This window comes from Peromyscus maniculatus, chromosome 21 (genome assembly GCF_049852395.1).
Source record: "Peromyscus maniculatus bairdii isolate BWxNUB_F1_BW_parent chromosome 21, HU_Pman_BW_mat_3.1, whole genome shotgun sequence".
NCBI lineage: Eukaryota > Metazoa > Chordata > Mammalia > Rodentia > Cricetidae > Peromyscus > Peromyscus maniculatus.
The window spans coordinates 47,567,810-47,574,096 of record NC_134872.1 but is presented as its reverse complement, the minus strand read 5'-3'; the positions used below and the strand labels follow the sequence as shown (position 1 = coordinate 47,574,096).

General features: G+C 50.0%; 1 non-coding gene across 1 annotated transcript; it reads right to left on the bottom strand.

Annotated features, from left to right (window-relative positions):
* Positions 1 to 478: 478 nt before the first annotated feature.
* LOC121824902 (U1 spliceosomal RNA) lies at positions 479 to 642 on the bottom strand. The gene has a single exon (XR_006066908.1). It is a non-coding gene; the product is annotated as a U1 spliceosomal RNA (small nuclear RNA).
* Positions 643 to 6,287: the final 5,645 nt, after the last annotated feature.

The window sequence follows — 6,287 nt, the reverse complement described above, 5'->3', positions numbered from 1 at the left end:
TTTAAAAATTAAGCAATAATTCCCTTTATTAGAGAGAGAGAGAGAGAGAGAGAGAGAGAGAGAGAGAGAGAGAGAAAGAGAGAGAGATCCTGGCTCACTAATCTTAATTCCTTGGTTTGTGGACCCATCACTCTGATCCTCCTGCCCACCTTCACATTATTTATCCCTCTGGACAAACTGGAATACACAGCTGTCATCGTAAAAGAATGTGGTATAAGCCAGGAGGTGGTGACTCACACCTTTAAGCCCAGCACTCAGGAGGCAGAGGCAGGCAGATCTCTGTGAGTTTGAGGCCAGCCTGGGCTACAGAGTGAGTTCCAGGACAGCCAGGGCTACACAGAGAAACCATGTCCCAAAAAACAAAACAAAGCTAAACAAAAACAACAAAACCAAGAATGTAGTATAAACAGCACAAGCAAATAGAGCATATTTTCATGAATTTCACAGTGGTAGAGATAACGGAGTATTTCCCCCGACTCACGGGAGAGCACAAACACATTCCCCCATTACCGCAGATTACACGGTCAAGTTTCCCACACTGAGGGGAAACCACAGTGGGCAGCGCATCCAGAGTGCATCGGATGAGCCTTACCCTGGGGAAACGACCTTCATCATCATGGGGCTGCCCTGCCAGGTAAACACCTGGCCAGTTGTGCACTGCTCTGCCTGAAGGAAGGCTCATTCTACCCACAGTCCAGCCTAACCTCCTGGCTGGAGCTCTTCTGGGTCCCACATCCCTCTGACAATCTGATGGAGCTGTAGGCTCCCTTTCCAAAAAAACATCCTCTGCAAGTGAACAGCATTCCCAACACAGTTCTGGGAGATTCCTGAACTCCAGAAAGCCCCATGGCATGACATCAGGGGCTGAGGAGAGAGAATCTGGCCACCTCTGTGGCTCTGTCCCCTTTCAGCTGGTGTTTGGGGGGCCTTTGACATTAGTGCTAAAAAGTAGAAATGAAAAACACATGGAAAGTAGGCTGGGTTTGGCAGTGAGAAGAAAGGACCCCCTGATAGCAGAAGAATAAGACAGGACTTCAGGTGCGTGCGTGCGTGTGTGTGTGTGTGACAGAACTGGGGAGGACGGGTGTAGCCCTGTGTATCCGTGAACTCATATTGGGGATCACTTTGCTTTACCCTGAAGCAGACAAGCTGATGTGTGATGGCCCCTTCCACTAATGGGAAGATTACCAAGAGTTTGGGGGTTCCTTTCTGCTTTGGACCTCACTATAATAAGAAGCAATAGATTTTTACCTTTATCATGTGATATTTTCTGTATCAATCAGGGTCCAATCAGGAAAACAGAAACTTCAAGGAGACAGCTGTGTCAAGCAAGGAGGAGCTGGTTTACAGGTGTCCTAGAGGACAACTGAGGGCCAGGAAGCTGCTGGAGCACAGGGACCCACGCTGGCTGGTAGGAAGCCAGACACAGGAACTGGCTGCCACCAAGGATGACACCTGCCCTGCTCCTGCTGACCACCTCCTCCAATGGCCTGCCACTGTGCATCAGAAGTCACCTCCCCAAGCAGAGAAGGGGGGCCTCCACCCTGGGGCCTTCCCACCCCTCACTAGCTCCTCCCATGGGGAGGGAGTATTGGGAATGCAATCTGTTGGCTTTTAGCTCCTTGCAAAATCCAGAAGGGAAGAAATGAAGCTGGATGCTTGCTCCCAAAGCTGCAACCCTCCTCCTACACCCCCAACCCATCTCTCTCTCTTTCTCCTCAGAAGCTGTGTTTGACCTTGACTGCTTCCCAGTACCTCACTAGAAATGGACCCACGGTTTATAAGCGCCAAGCACGGCATTCCGAAAGACAAGTCTCATCCGCTCCACTTTCTCCCACAGCTACGCCCAGGGCTGAGTCAGTACCCACTAAAGATGCTCTCTCTGACGACTCGGTTCTCTCTCCAACAGAGAGGGCCTGTGTTCTCTGCCTTTTATATGCAGAGATGCCAGAGTCCAGAGAACCTGGACTTATCCCAGCCATGGCAGCTGCCATGACTTGTCGGCAGGCAGCCGGAGGAAGGCTGACTCAGCACTGCCCGCTCCCGGCCACGCCTCCCCAGCCGGTGCCGTGGCTCCCAGCCACGATGCCGATGTCTCTTTCATGTTTCTGTGAGTTTTGGGATCCGAGGCCAAGGCTGACTCAGACATGACCTCTTGAAGGCCCGCAACTTCCTCCTGCGCCGGGAAATAGAGCATCCTGTACCTCTGCCAAGGGGATCACGATGGAGGTCAGGGAGTCAGTCTAGTGAACGAGCCTGTTCCCCAGGGTGGGGTTCTCAGTCCAGAGTCACTGCTGTACTCGTGGTCACCACGGCTCCCGAACTCAAAACTCGGGCATGTGGCTAGGCACATACCATTGTCCTCTCGGGGAAAGTGGGAGAGAGAATTAAAAAAACGGGGTGTATGTCACGGCTGTCAGAGGACCCCGGTCTTGTCTCGCTTTAGTCACCAGACTCTGACTTTTGCTGGGGGCCTCTCGGCAGACCTGCAGGATGTCCTATTTCCTAGGACAACAGGAAGTTGCCAGTCCTGGGGAGGTCATCAGAGCACATTACTCACTCTTTGCAGCACTGACAGTTGGGTGTGTGTGTGTGTATTCTTGGTTGGGAAGCTGTACTTGGAACTAGAGGATGCCCAGCAGCATGCAGGACCTCTGCTCAGTAACACCAGTAGCATTTACCCAGAAACCCTCTGGTCATGAAAAAAAAAAAACCCTCGAGGCCAGTGAGATCACTTGGCAGGTAAAGGCACGTGTGGCCAAGACTGACAAACTGAGCTCAGTCCCCGAGGATAAGGAGAGAACTGATCGACCCTTTAATGCCTCCAGACACAGCCAAATGTCCCAGGGGAGCAGACAAAAGCTCCCTTGGCTGGGGAGTCCGGACCCCAGACACAGGACATGAATGTATCGAAGATGTTCAGTGTCCAGAAGAGAGTGGTAGAGAAATCCAGCCCTCATAATGTAACACCCTGCCATTGGGCTGGGGATAGGGCAGGAGAACTTCTGGGCTGAGGGAGGAGAGTGAACAGTCCCTCAGAGGCAGGGAAACGACTTCGTAGCCAGAACTCCCAGTCTTGGCCTCCATGAGGGAAGCTAGCTTGTCATGCTTTAGCTTCGTTACCTAGAAAATGAGGATTCTGATTGCACTTGTCTCACAGGACTTTATTAACCTTTAAAGTATTTCTTTTTTATATCATGTTTTTTTTTTTGTTGTTGTTTTGTTTTGTTTTTGTTTTTGTTTTTTCAAGACAGGGTTTCTCTGCGTAGCTTTGCGCCTTTCCTGGAACTCACTTGGCAGGCCAGGCTGGCCTCGAACTCACAGAGATCCGCCTGGCTCTGCCTCCCGAGTGCTGGGATTAAAGGTGTGCGCCACCATCGCCCGGCCCAATGGTTTTCTTTTAGAAAATTGTTATTTGCTTTTAGAGAATTATTTCATTTTAAATAAAATTACGTGTTTATGTGTGTCTCTGTGTGGGTATGTACACATGAGCACAGTGCCCTCAGAGGCTAGAGAGGGCCCTGGATTCCCTAGAGCTGGAGTTACAGGAGGTTGTGAACTGCCCAAGGTGGGTGCTGGGAACCAAACTTGGCTCCTTTGCAAGAGCAGTATGTGTTCTTAATTCCTGAACCATCTCTCCAGCCCCATGGACAATTTCATGGAGAAACTGAGGCTAGACTTGGTGGCCCATACTTGTCACACCTGCACTCAGGAGGCAGAGCTGGGCGCATCACAAGTTTGAGGCCAGCTTGGTCTACATAGTGAGTTCCAGGTCAGCTTGACTTGCAGAGAAATACAGAGTGAGACCTTGAATAAAAACCAGAGCCTCCCACAGAAGGGTGAGGACACAGCTGAGTTGGTAGAGGACCTTACCTAACATGTGGGAAACTCTGGGTTTGATCCCCAGAATCACCTAAACCAGGGTGCGGTGGTTTGTGCATGCATTACCAGAACTGGGGAGGTAAAGGCAGGAAGTTCAGAGACATCCTTGGCTACATAGGGGGTTTGTGGGCAGGCTTGGCTCATCCTTGGCTACACAGGCTTGGTTTTATGGGGCCTTGCCTAAGGGGAAAAAAAGATACCAGGCTGGTGAAGGCCACTGAACCAGCTAACCTGAGTTTAGTCCTCAGGACCTGGCGGTGGCAGCGGCCCTCTGACCCCACACATGTGCTCAGGCATGTGCACATACTCTGCCACAGCAAATAAATTAATAAGGAATGTTAATTTGAAAATGAAAACAAAAACAAGAAAAGATTAGGAAGTTTAGATCAGTGGTAGGGCACTCGCCTAGCAAAAGCAAGGTCCTGGGTTCCATCCCCAACATTGGGAGAATAAAAAGGAAAAGGGAAGAAGAAAAAGAAAAAGAAAAAGGAAAAAAAGAGGTACAGAGAACTCACACACACACACATGTCACAGTCAATCCTCCCACTAACATTTGTTATAACGAATAAACCAACGTTGACACGTCATTACTAACTAAACCCCTGGTTAATTCAGGTTCCTTAGTCTTGACCTAATATCTTTTCTCTGAGCCAGAATCCTGCACAAGACATCTCATATTTAACTGCCAAGTCTCTCCCTCCCTCCCTTCCCCTCTCAATTCTTTTTATTTTTTACATGAGTGTTTTTCCTGCATATCTATATCTCTGCACCATGTTCATGCCTGATGTCCATGGAGGCCAGAAGAGGGCGTCAGATTCCCTGGAACCGGAGCTACAAAGGCTGTGAGCTGCTGTCCTAGTAAGGATTGCTGTTGTTGTTCTTTTAAATAATTTATTTAACTTCATTTTATGTGCATTGGTGTGATGATGTCAGATGCCCTAGAACTGGAGTTACAGTTGTGAGCTGCCATGTGGGTGCTGGGATTTGAACCCCAGTCCTCTAGAAGAGCAGCCAGTGCTCTTAACTACTGAGCCATCTCTCCAGCCCGGATTACTATTGTTGTGATGAAACATCATGACCAGAGACACCTTGGGGAAGAAAATGTTTATTTGGCTCACACTTCCACATCGCTGTTCATCACTGAAGGAAGTCAGGACAGGAACCCAAGCTGGGCAAGAACAGGGAGGCAGGAGCTGAGGCAGAAGCCATGGAGGAGTGCTGTTACAGGCTTGTTTGGCCTGCTTTCTTATATAACCAAGGCCCCCCTCGGAGGGATGGCCCCACCCACCATGGGCTGGGCCCTCCCCCATCACTCTCTAGTTAAGAAAATGCCTTACAGACCTCCTTCTGTAAGCATCCTTCTCAACTGAGGCTCCCTCCTCTCAGATGACAGAAAACCAGTGAGCACGGCTCCCCTGTGGGTGCTGGGAAGTGAATCTAGGTCCCTCTGGAAGAGCAGCCCGTGCTCTTAACTGCTGAGCCGTCGCTCACACACACCGCTGTGAAGTCTCTTTGGGGCCTCTCGGCTGTGACCGCGGTCCTGGTTTCTCAGATCTGTCTTACTCTTGATGAACTGGGAAGATCTGGGACGCGCTGGTGAGCTCCACTTTTCTGAGGTTTGCTCTGTGCTTTCCTCGGGGTTATACAGGGATCTTGTGTTCCAGGATCACAGAGGACATGTCACTCCCATGATGTCATAATAAGAGGACACTCTGTGAGTGTGATTTGGGGCTGCTGAGATCAACCTTGATCATTCTCCACTGTAGAGTTGACCTCTTTCCCCTCTGCACCAAGTGTTGGAAAGGTCGTCGGCGTTTTGCAGAGGCCACTTGAAGAATGGAGAGCGCCACAGAGCTGTGAAGCTGGACTGAGTTAAGAAATGTAAGGGCTGGGGCTGGATCTCAGTGGTAGAGCACTCTCGTCTAGCACACAACAGGTCCCAGGTTCAGTTCTTCGCTAACAGTGCCCCAGATGCATGATGGGGCAGATTTGATGGCACATATCTGTAATTCCAACAGTCAGGAGACAGAGATTGAAGCCAGAAAATTTAAGGCCAGTTTGGTCTACTTGTGTGTTCCAGAACATCTAGGGCTACATAGTAAAACCATATCTCAAGGGGGGGGGGGGCAGGAGAGATTGTTCAGCAGCTAAGATCACTTGTTGCAGAAGACCCAGGTTCAGTCCCCCACACCCCTGGCAGCTCACAACCATTGTCTTAGTTACTTTTCTGTGGATGTGGTGAAACGCCATGACCAAGTGTCTCAGCTAAGGTCTCTATTGCTGTGATGAAACGTCATGACCAGAAGCAACTTGGGGAGGAAAGGGTTGATTTCAATCACAGTTTCACATCACCGTTCATCATCAAAAGCAGCGAGGACAGGAACTCAAACAGAGCAGGATCCTGG